Genomic DNA, 12,273 nt, shown 5'->3' on the forward strand with positions numbered 1-12,273 from the left:
TTCTCACACTAACTCTTGTCATGGAGATATACGTGAGCCCTGCAAGGAAAGCAAAAAGAATCACGTCCAATGCCACAGCTTGTCCTTACTCATCATTGCAGTTACTCAGTTATAATATATAGCTCTATATTATTTTCATACCACAGTGGATTCAGACTGTGCTTACTGTTCAGTCAGGAAAGCATAAAACTTTGTGTACTTAGGAAGAATCAGAAAGTCTCAAGCCAACTGATGCTCCCATTTCATGTAGTGATTACTAATTTCTTACCTTCTACATTATTTGGAACTTCAAAGCTCCAAAATAACAAACAGGACATAAAGGACAAGCAGATTCATGAAAGAGCCTATTCAGCTATGCACTTCTGTCCACAAGTCACAAGAGACTGGAACGATGCAATGCACCGTCCAACAACAGTTACTAATTTGAAAACACTAAACTAGGTGCTGCTGTTTCATCTTCTGTTAAAACACCAGCTTTGGTTTGAATGTAAACCATTGCACATGTTTTTCTATAGAAGAAAACAAAAATTCAATAACGAGATTCTACTGAAAGCAAATTCAGTAAGCGAAAAAGAAAATAGTACTCATCAGTATCAACATCATTGGCTAGGATGGAGCTACAATAACATAGAGCAACCCACTCAGTCCCAGCGAACTCCCACCTCACAAAGATGCCCATTCTGCTTCTGTTTAAGCCAACTGTCACAGCATAATGTATTGAAACTGAGTTTTTATAAAGAATTTTTATTCCTTTAATTTATATATCTCTATTCCTTTATATTTATTACACAGTGTTTAAACAAAATTCAGAAGCAGGAACTATATTATTTCCTAGTTACAAAGCCAAACAACTTAATGCTTCATTGGTCTAGTATAAGTTTTTCTCCTTTAAAAGCTACTTCTACTTCCCTTTCACTGAAGTTTATTTCCCTCATTCTGTCAGGAGGCATTCCATGAACAGTTTATAAGGTGATTTGAATTCATTCTTTAAGTTTTGCATAGTTTTAGAACTTGACTGTTGGCATTCTTTTTTCATATTTTTTGTACAGGGAAAAAAAAAAAAAAATCTACCATTTCTCTTTGATGGCATTTTTCGTTACATTAAAAAAAAAAAAAAAAAAAAGAAAAAGAAAGAAAAAAAACTGCTGAATTTGATTCTTAGTTTGTCTTTACCAGGCCTAATTACTCAGGTTGTTTTGCTTAAAACAGTGCTGTTAAAGGACATGCTGGAAAACATCAGACAGAGAAAAAGCCACTGGGAGAATGGGGAGGAAAAGGGGGGTAAGCATCACGTGCTAGAATATTGCTTGGCTCTATACAACAGAATCTTAACATCAAAATTAAGTCTTCAAACAACTTACACTATTAGACTAACTCCTTATAGAAACCACTATCCTAAGATGTGCCGGAAATGGTTTCTATAAGACAAAACAGTCAAAACACACTTGTAATGCAATAATTGAAGAGTGTTATTTAACCATAAACTATAATAAAGCATCTATGACAACCAACCCCTCCAGCTCAGGGAAGAAATAAGAGTAAGCCAGTATCAGTGTTTACAAAACATCTTTGCTCCCTGTTATTTTATATAAGCTTTTTCATACACTCCAAATATCTTAATGAAACAGCAAGGAAGCCCATTTGTGTAGTTCAATTGATGAATTTGTCACTTTTCTCCCATAAACATAATTCAAGGGTTGATGATTAGGACTAGAAAAATCATTTTAAGATACTCTGTGATAGACATCAATTATAATCTTGGGAATGCCTTGTGACCTTCCCACAGACATGGAGGAAACTCCTGTTTTCTGTTCTCTGAACAACTCCTCCTTGGTTATTCAGAGTCTGCAAAGACTGGAATTTTGGTCCACAACAGGAAAAACACTGACAAACACCTAGGCTAAAAAGGACATCTGATTACAAGCTCATGCTTGGAGTGGCAAGGAATGACCTTATCACATGGGCACAAATATCTTGCATTTCTTCCAAAGGAGATACAAAACATAGTAATAATATCCCACCCCCATATTGCTTTTTATATAATTAAGACTGAAATAATTTACTGTATGATTGAACAAGGAGTGTGAACCAAATGAGCTCTCAGTTTATCTCAGTTCCTTGCTGTCCAATTTCTTTAAGTAAAAATAACAGCCATGCAACATACTATTTTTATTCCCTTTATCACCAATACATTCATTACACATGAGAATAAACATAATGGTGTGCAACCCAGTTAAAAAATGCCACACAAAAGGAACATTTTGTTAATAATAGTTTATCTATGTATGTTAATGGGATCACAGGAATAAATATGGGAGAGGGAAGGTGGAGTTCAAGTAGTACAATATTTACAAATACTGAGTTAGGTTGTTGTGTATCATGAGATATTATTTGCACAGTATACTTTACAATCAAAGGTCTAATTCTGCCCTCTGACTACAGAAGGAGTTTGACACAAACGCAGTAGAAAATACAGGGTAACAACCTGGGACAAGAAACGGCACCTTATGGTTATCAAATCCTGGCACTGGTCACTGCATTTTTTTTTTTTTATATATATTTCAATCTTATTGATAAACTTACCCAGGTTTGTCTTTAACTTGGACTGATTTCTTTCCCATGTTCCTGCTAACTCGGCTAACCTAGACTGATTCAGTTATGAACTACAGGCAGCTCCTCACTGTACATCATTTGTCCAAGACCGAATCCAAGAAAATTAAAACACTGCAATTTGTGGGTTTTTTTTGCTTCTAAGTTTTGACATCCCAGTGGGGATGCCCTCCTCTCCCTGTACCACGTTCAGGTCCTCTGCCACTAGCACTCCCCAACCCTTCCAGTTAACCTCAACGAGAATGACACGCGCCAAGAACACTTGGCAATTGCCAAAAACAGCCAGCAAAAAGAAATGACAAAAGATGTACTAAATAGCTGCAGGTTTGATATCTAAACCCAACACCCGTGTTTTACATAAATTAGTGTAGCTCACTATTTTAAGTTTACATATTGCTGGAGAACACAAGGATTCTTCAATGTTGAACCAGGTCTCTCAAAACATTTAAGGCTGTTCACACACTGACATTGTTTCAAAGCTCTTAACACAGTAACACTTGGTATAGGACAACTGTCAGCTCAAAGAAAATAATGTAATAGATCTTAAGAAAATAAATAAGGAAGAGGAAACATTTACATACCTAAGCTTAACAACTGCAAAGGATCTGTAGTTTTCCCACAGGTACCTCAGCTCAGGGTTTCCTCACGCAGTCCAGATGTCTTGAATACCATAGTCATGCAAAAAGAGCTGTTTTTCATCTGCAATCAGTATCAGCAGAGCAAGAAAATAAAACCAAAAGAGTGTAGTTTAGAATAATCTCTCTCAAATTTGCACTGGCATGCCAAGCTGCCAGCCCTGCACAACCACCCTGCCCACCTAATTACATTCAGCTGCTTGTCATGTGGTCTTGCTGACCGATCAAGTGATCTCTTTTCCTCCCTTTAAAACTAAGCAACATAATTAACAAGTTTTCTCTAAACCAAGTAACAAACCCGGAGCCCTTCCTTAGACTGCAGACCTTCTCTTCATAGGGAAATGGAAGGTGCAGTGTGTTTCATTAGAGATACAAATAAAATACAGCAAACGCGGCAGTCTAATAATAAAACACAGTGAGCACTAAAAGCATGCAAAATCCTGTGGAGAATTTGTCTTGAGCCTGGCTTTATGCCTTTACAGATGACAGAAAAAGGCACCTATAACAAAACCGATGTCAGGACACCGAGAGGGAGCAGGGTGCAGGCGGCAGCGCCCCGGCCCTGTGGGACCCTCGCGCACCCCTGCGGGCCCTGGGAGTGTGATGGCACCAGGCACACCCTGTGGCAACCAAACCTGGGAGCCCCCCTCAACCCTCCGAGATGCACGGACGTTTTACTCACTTAACTTCAAGGAAATAAAATTTGTGATTTAACTTGTAAACCACCTCTTCCTCCACAATGAGCCCATTCATCAGGGCCTGTTAACACAGGCCCCAGCAGGCCGGATCCACGCGCCCAGGCCACGCCGTGGCACTGGCGCCAGCACCAAGGCGCTCCTGGCCAGCGCTCCCTGCCCTGGGTCCCCAGGATGGGAGAGGAGCTGTGGGCTGCTGCCACCAGCACGAGGTCTCGTCCCCTCTCTCAAACACTCCTGAGGTTACAGATACTGAAAGATGTGGACCAAGCGAGTGATGAGTGAGATTTAACAGATGGGTTACCTTGCACAACGCCTTCTTGTCTCAGTTTGTTTCTCACAGTGTTTCAAGTAAGAAAGGAAATTAGGGTTTGTAAGACTACTCTCCAGCCTTGTCACTTCAGAAGTGCTACAGAAAGCTGGCTGCAAAATTTAGCATATCCTTAATGCATTCATCCACCAGTAACAAAGACAACGCCAGAAGCTTCCTAATTCACTTGCTGCAGTGCTCAACTATCTCACCTCCTTTCCTGTAAATCAAGGCAACGATCATTGCCCTTTTCCTCAGGGAACACGGAAGTTTTGTTATGCTGAGATGGCAAATAATTAACTGCAGCAGAACATTTTTCATGCCCTGCCTTAGTATTTTTCCAGATTTAACTAAAATCCATTTCTTGGACATTTTGTTACGGGCGACAATCTTTAAAAGTCTAACCATTCTTGGCTCACTCCAACCTTCAACAAATTTCACCTCAGCTTCAAGAGAAGACAGAAGTCCTTTTTTTGCTCCCACACGCAATAACAAAGTGGGCACTCAATTTTTGGCAAAGTGAACGTTTTTTGTCTTTAACTGCTTTCCTGATCAATACCAGCACATTAGCTTACAGTGAAGAAATACTTAGACCACAAGTGCTGAGAATGTCTGGTAACTGCTCGGGAGGGCAGAAGGAGGAACAGGATAAGAAGTGTTGACAAAGCGACCAAGCAACAGCTCTGCTGTGTTGCAAACAGCCCCGCGGAGCAGCTACACATGCTGAACGCCAACTGCCTGCCTGGAAGCCTCAACCAGCAACATTAAAGGAGTTCAAGCTGTTCCACACAGAAACATTTTTGCCATCTCTAAGAGGAGAGTAATTCATAAATAATTTCCAAACCTCATCATTTCTGTTCAGAAATGAATGAGGCTGCTTAACTTTCTTCTTACCAACCTGGTATGAAGAACACCAATTCCCACTCTCCCCCTCCAGAAAGCTTTTATTCACAGCAGTAAGACTTCAATAGAAAGACATAGTTGAAATTAAGATTATTTTCTCTAAGTGAAGTTATATTGATTTCAAACTGCAGAGTTGGCACCCTCTGTTTTTGTCCTAATTTACAAACTAGGACATCAAAGTTTGGTTACTTAAAGCCTCTGCTTTTAAACAAACACATTTGCAGGGTGTCAGCAAATGCTGCACAAACAGCTGAGCCACCCCTTCTGCAGTGGCAGGAAGAGCGTGCAAACGGCGTGGTAGCAGCTGGAACAGGAACCACTGCAGCCAGCCCAAGGTGAGCCTTCCTCTCGCTGGTATCTGAAGCTCGGGGGTTTATGAGACTGGACCTTTTACAACTATGTGTAAGGGATCAAATCTGCGTCAGTAAAGTCCTGCAACCATGAAAAGCAGTTTTGAAGCTAGAGCTCTAAAGACGAATGGCCAGTTATTCAGTTGTTAAATCTTCCTGCTGTTTGGTGTTGGGGTTTTTCTGAAGAAGTTTTATGAACAGGTTACAACCTGTATGAAAAAGACGATCTGAATGCTTGGAATTCATGGCCTTCTTGTAAAACTGATCTATATGCCACGTAAGTCTAGGAACTCAGGAGGAAGCTTAAGGACAGTCAAACACATTTGGACAGCACATAGCATTCTTCATCCCAAGCTTCAGAAAGTTTGCCTTCATGTATTTTACGCTCCTAAGAAAAGCTGGAAGTGCCCAAGCCATCCCACATCAGACACTTCCCCAAGAAGAAACTGCTAGGTTGTTACCTGTCTGACAGAGGTTCCCACAGGAACCTGGACATCCGCCACTGGAGACAGAAATAGGGGCCAAAGGATCGAGCAACAAGCCACCTCACTTAATGCTACAGACAATTCTCCATTTCCAAAGCCAAAAGCTATGAACTTGCCTCACAGCAGAGTCAGCTGCCCCCAGCCTCCGATGACCCAGTTCTGCTGGGGTCTGTTCTTCAGCACTATGACCAGTTATGGCTTTTTCCAGCACAGACAAGAATCTCAGCTTGTCTTTACCAACAGCCACAGCAGAGTCTTCACATGCCAGACAGTGGAATGAAAAACAACCAGCCGGTAGCCCAGGGCAACATTATTCATTAGCATCCACAAATCTTATCTGTGCCACAAAACCTCTACTGGCAATCAAAGAGGAAACTTAAAAAATGCAAAAGGAGGGTAAAGAGCCACTGGGACACACTGCCTATGAATTGACTGACATACATGCTGGCAAACCTCAAGAAGAGACTGATCAGGTGCTAACAGCAATTATTTCAAGTGAGACAAATATAGTCCAAAATGAAAAGGGGTGGGGGGGGGGAGGAGGTAAATAGGAAAAATACTTATTGGTACAGGCAGATTCCTACAACTGTAAAGCAGAATTACAGTTGTTTCCTTGGAAGAAGGCAGCTTCTCAAGAAAAGACACTGGAAAAAGTTACTCGAGCTGCAGTGGGAAACAGACCATCTGTCACACGAATCAGCTTGCCACTTGCTGCCACAGCAGTCCGTAAGTGCAGCAACATGCTAATATCCCAAGACAGAACTAAACAGACCTGAAAGGAGGGGTGAAAATCCTTTATATTGAACAGCAACTACTCTCCTCACACCAAGAACCCACCAAGAAAAAAAAAGGCAAACCATACTCAGATGATCAACTTTCACATCAGAAATGTAGCAGCTGAACTCTGCCAGCATCAAATCACAAAATACTCCTTCTGCAATTAAAATGAAAGTAGGTCAAGCAGTCCCTTCTGCTACCCAAAAGGCACATCTGTTAAATATTCTGTAATACCGATTCAAAGTAAAACACTTCTGTTCTTTTGGTTCACATGTGAGCCAATCTAGGCAGTTACTAATGATTGTGACTGAGCCTTCTTTCGGCATTGCAAGAGATAAACTATCAGTTAAAGTATCAATGTTTAAGATCAGTAACTTTTTTAACAGGTAACAGCTTCTTAAAAATATTCTCCAAATGCGATTCCGGGTGAGTAACTTCCAAGGGGTACAAGATACTCTTCAGGAATAAAGCGAATGTCACACTAAAATAATAGATAGAGGCATCAATTTTGTTTTCATGGAACAGCTCACTGCCTGAAGACATGAATCTTTCCCAGCAACTGGGCACTCAAACATCAGCACTTCGGAAAACCTCACACCAAGCTCTGCCATCTTTTTCACAGGAAAAACACTGGAAGTGTACTTCCAGAAAGCAAATCTGCTTACATTTGAAGAACAGATTAATATCTCAGAAGAGACTATTAAAATTATCCCAAACGAGTGGATCTAATCAATTTGTCATTTCTGTTGAACTACAAATGTACTGTCTCCACTTTCTATTAACATAATTATAGTCACAACTTGTCCTGAGACAAAGCCAAGAGTGTAGGTGCTTGCTCTAGATCTGAATGAAAAGAGAAATGCCAAATTATTTTTTTAATTCTCGAATCACGTTCTTACTTCCCAGTCAAGTTCGGAAATATTAGGAAGAACACAGCGTCTATGTACAAAGTGCTAAGACACCAAGAAAGAGCAAATACAAAGTTCTGAATTTAAAACAGCAATAAAATTTAATAGTTATTTGCAAGAACAAACATTATTTTTGGACTGAGCAAACCTGATCCTTTTGCATGCAATAAGTGATATTCTTTGCAACATTCACACCGTTCGAATTACATCAGCTTAAAATAGGAATATTTAATCTAAAGATGGAAGAAATATTACACACGCTCTTCTGAAAGTGAGATTTATGTTGGTTCCTCGTGTCATAAATACTTAGGAAGTGAGGGCCTGATTTCATGAAAAAAGCACCTAGGACAGTAACATATGCAGACAAAAGCAGCCCTGCATTTTGGTATGCAGCTGTAACTGCACAGTAATAATCTGGTATCTCTATGTTCAGCTTGAAGAGCTACAAATCGCATTTGAGATCAATGATCTTTATCTACATATCAACAGGGTTGATGACTAAGTGTATTAATTAAGAAATGTAGTAGCTTTACAGGAAGCTGTCGTACCAATGGAAATGAACATGCACTACAGCTTCCTTGAAAGGATTTTCAGTGTTTCACAGTCTTATAATATTAATACAATTTTGAAAGCTGCTTTGATGTTTTTATATGCTGACACTTAACCCATATGCATTTGTTCTTTGCGCTGCCTGATCCAGTTCTTCATCGCCAAGACAACAACACTGCTTTTTAAGATGGATCTCAATAGAGTCCCGATTTGTAAAGAAATGGGTTTTCTTTCCAGCTCTACACCCCATTCACATCTTTTGTAAGTCTATTTAACATGACAAGTGGTCTTCATTCTCCCCATAAGATGACAACAGTGTCTTTTCCACTTTAAATTAGTTCTCAGGAAGAAAAGTTGAATGGCTTAGCTAATGCTTGCCTGAAGAACTGTTTCTCCCACCATAAATGCAGTGCTCACTCACCTGAAGCACACTCGGTAGAACTAGTTAGCTACCTGTGAATAGTTCCATCCACAGACAGGCTGATCTGGGCAAAAATGTCAAGTCTGCCTACGTGATGTACACACTTCTGCAATCAGTCTGCCTAGCTAGAAATTGTTAGGCAAGCCCAACTTAGCACCTACCACCTTTTCTCCTGTCAAGATAACATCTACTGAACATAACTAGCTGAGAAGCATTTGTTAAACTCATTTTGGCATTCTTTCAGAGTACAGAGTAACTTTGCTCTACTTGTTTGATAAATATAGCTTTATATTATATATATTTGCATAATAGAATATATATTCTGCATTATGCATATATATTCTCTATATGCATAAGTTCCGAACTACAGAAAAATATTCCATTTGTCCTGTACCGTTTGACCTTTCACTCAATAAAGCATATGAAACCTCACGAGACATCCGTAATGCTATTATTCTCCCCTATCATTTCTTAAACCATGAAGGTCATTAATATTAGAGCTCTTTCATTTCCACATTTATTCAGTGACTCCCTAAGTTAAGTATGACTGACCTGACTGGTTAATCCAGAGTGTGCTAGAGGAATTGGTGGGTTTGTACAGCTAGTGATTCTGGTGTACACTGCCAAATTGGGACGTTCAGTTCTATTTGCTCTATTCTACTCCTTCTGTGACTTCCATTAAGTAAAAATGTTACTGCTCCCATTCCTCAAGATCACTCAGGATGCTAGACTGAAGAGAAATTCTGTAATGTTCAGCATGTCACACTGGAAATTGCGTGTGCAATAAGGATTTCTTGAAGCAAAGCTCCAAATTTACAATACAAAAAACAAAGCTGAAATGAGGACATGCCTCTTAGCCTACAGAAATAAAGCCTATTAGACATAAATTGAGTTTCTCTGTCCCTGTCATTTCTGCCTTTCTCCCCAGCATTTGGGCCTGTTGATCAGTTTCCGTACTCCTTCACAGAAGGGCAAGAAGCCACAGCAAGATGAAGTCCTACACACTTTGTGCAGCTGGATCAAGGCAAGAGCCAGATGCATGCCTCCTCTGAAGAGCTGGCAGTTACCATTTTTAGGTTGTAAGAGCGTCCCACTGCCTGGCCACGCTGTACACGCATTGCCCCAGACTAGCCACAGCTCGTGCTGCCACACACTGACACCTGAAAATTGAGAATCCTGCAATTTTACCACACCTTTCCTTCCATTTTGGAATTAAAGGCATTTTCTATTTAAAAGCAAATTAAACGTAAGCACATCTATTAGTAGAAATAAAACAGCTAATAGAATAAAATCTGGCTGAGTTTACGTGCATTAACCATTCAAGCTTTTTTTTTTTTTTTTCCCCTTTTGAAGTCTACCAAAATGCACACTTCAACTTTTGCAGCAAGCTCTTTTCGTAGATCTTCCAAAGTCAGCTCTTCAGCTTCTCCTAACAAATATCAGGGTCTCAGGCCCCATCCTGTGCACTACATGCTATATCCAAACTGACAATTCCAAAAATTATCAAATAAAGATACGTAGTCACCTCTTCTATATCATAGCTAAATAAACAATAACCCTACTTTAGCAAGTCAAACTTAGGGCTACATTTACCCAATCTAAAAATAATTATAAAAGGCTTGCTATCAAATTCAAATGCAACTCCCACAACTGCTTGCTTTGAGTGATGCTCTGAAGTTTTCAAAATGCAGCACGCTACGTGTTAGTCATGCGACTGTCAGCAAGGATTTAAAGCGGGAATGAATCTTTCCTCAGCACCTACTAATATGATTCATAATATGCACGACTGGCAGAGACACAAAAGAAAAAAATGAAAATTTGTTTTTTTAATCATAAAATGATTCAACTTTCTTTTCCTCCTACTGAACATACATGTTTTACTAGTTCTTATTGATGACTGTAGCCTTCAGTCTAGTAGAAATATTCCCCTTTCCCGAAGATGTTATTGGACAAAATTGTTTTTCTTTCTTTTCAGCTCACATAGCAACCTTTTTGTTATAACCCTTTCACTGAGCAGGCAAAAGAACCAAATAAATATCCAACAGTTATGAAAATAATGAGATAGAGTGAAATCTGGTGCACTTGGAGAGCACATGCTGTTCACTTTCATGGTTGTAGATCAGCTAGCACGGCAGCATAAGCATTTTGAAGCATCTAATTAGAAATGGGAAGATCCCCTTAAAATGGCAGTACTTCTGCAAGAGAACCTTCATCACCTGCTGATGACACATGCTGCCCTGCAAGTTAATATGCTTAACAGAAGTACTGTAACAAGGGTATATTGACTGTTCTCAGCTTATTTTGAATTCTGCTGTTTCTAATTCTAACCTGAAATCTCATCTACCCTTTCCATTTATAAGTTAGTTTAGTAAGTGTTGCCTCATCTTACCTCAGAGGAAACAAAAAATTAATCTCGAGTAATACTTAACTATTTTGCTTTTTATTCCAACAGGTCATCTCTTCAAATGACAGCTGTAGGCACAAGCAGAAAGATGGCCAGCTGCAAAACTCCTTGTTTGTCACCAACACCAAAGTTAACCTAGTATCAGCTTCTCGATTGGTACAGCAGTTATCCTTATCCATCCAGTATATTATCTGGGCACAAAAAAATACCAGCTACATACACTCCTTACAGCCCTTTAATTCACATACCTGTTTTACATAAGTAGTTGTTGCAGAAGTATAGAGTGAGATTCAAAATACCACTTGCAAGTGCCCACAAATTCAACTTCTAATTTAAAAAGACTATTCATGTATCTACCAACTCCTTTTTCCACTGCAAACCACAAATTTCTAGAAAAGCTGTACTCCTCCTACTAAGCTCGTATCTTCATTGCTGTTTCCTGCCCCTTTCCTACCTCGCTAGCAGTCTTCACAGCGTCTTCCTGAAGTGCCTGTATCTGCTATGGTTTAGACTCGCTCCTTTCTCTTCAGTGCGAATATCAGCCATGGGAAAACAGAGCACCTATGGGAAATGGGTTCCCAAACTTGGGAAAATAGCGCTGCATTAGTTTACATTTTTATATTATCTTCAGAGTCATAAAAGCAATACTTTTTTTTTTTTTTCCCCTTTGGTAGTTCAAACACCGTAGAACTTGTCAAGTCAGCTTCAAAGTGCTGCCCAGTACATGAAAAGGATTACAACAGCTGGTACCACGTAAAACTCTCATAAATCTATCACACTATTTTCAACTCCTTGAAGCCACAGCAACATCACAGAAGAAATTATGCTGGTTATAGTCTATGTTTTAATCTATATGCCCAAATGTAATCTTCAAAGCTTATTGTATCGGAAAATAAATCACAAAAGTTGAGACTACTTATTACAATAAGCAAAAGTAAATTGTTCTAACATTTATGAAAAGAAAACAGTATTAGAATATTTCAATAAAGAAATTAAGGACTACGACTCCTTATTCGTCGTGGCTTTACCTCCAAGGGAGATAAAAGGGTCTGATCACACTGATTTAATGTCAGCAGGCAGGACTAACTTGTACAACAAGGAAGCAGTTTTCAGACTAGAAAGACAAAAAATAAAAATTAGGAAAAGAAGTCTCATAACCAGATGCTATTCCCAGAAGACAGCTGGTTGAGAATATATTTGTATAAATAGAAGAAAAAGAAAGGTTT

At 39.4% G+C, this 12,273-nt stretch overlaps 1 protein-coding gene across 5 annotated transcripts in view; it reads right to left on the bottom strand.

The window, feature by feature from the left end:
* The window catches only part of RAB27A (RAB27A, member RAS oncogene family), a 34,932-nt gene that overhangs the window by 20,434 nt on the left and 2,225 nt on the right, over nucleotides 1-12,273 (bottom strand). For 2 of the 5 annotated variants that reach the window (XM_082768906.1, XM_082768908.1), the window contains exon 2: nucleotides 3,192-3,309. The exons of 1 other annotated variant lie outside the window; for it this stretch is intronic. The gene's annotated coding sequence lies outside the window, so the exon portion shown is untranslated. Of the gene's footprint in view, nucleotides 1-3,191; nucleotides 3,310-11,501; nucleotides 11,631-12,075; nucleotides 12,162-12,273 lie in introns of all 5 variants that reach the window. 2 more of the 5 variants (XM_082768907.1, XM_082768910.1) reach the window with 2 other exon arrangements.

Source organism: Aythya marila (assembly GCF_965140915.1).
Source record: "Aythya marila genome assembly, chromosome: 11".
Lineage (NCBI taxonomy): Eukaryota > Metazoa > Chordata > Aves > Anseriformes > Anatidae > Aythya > Aythya marila.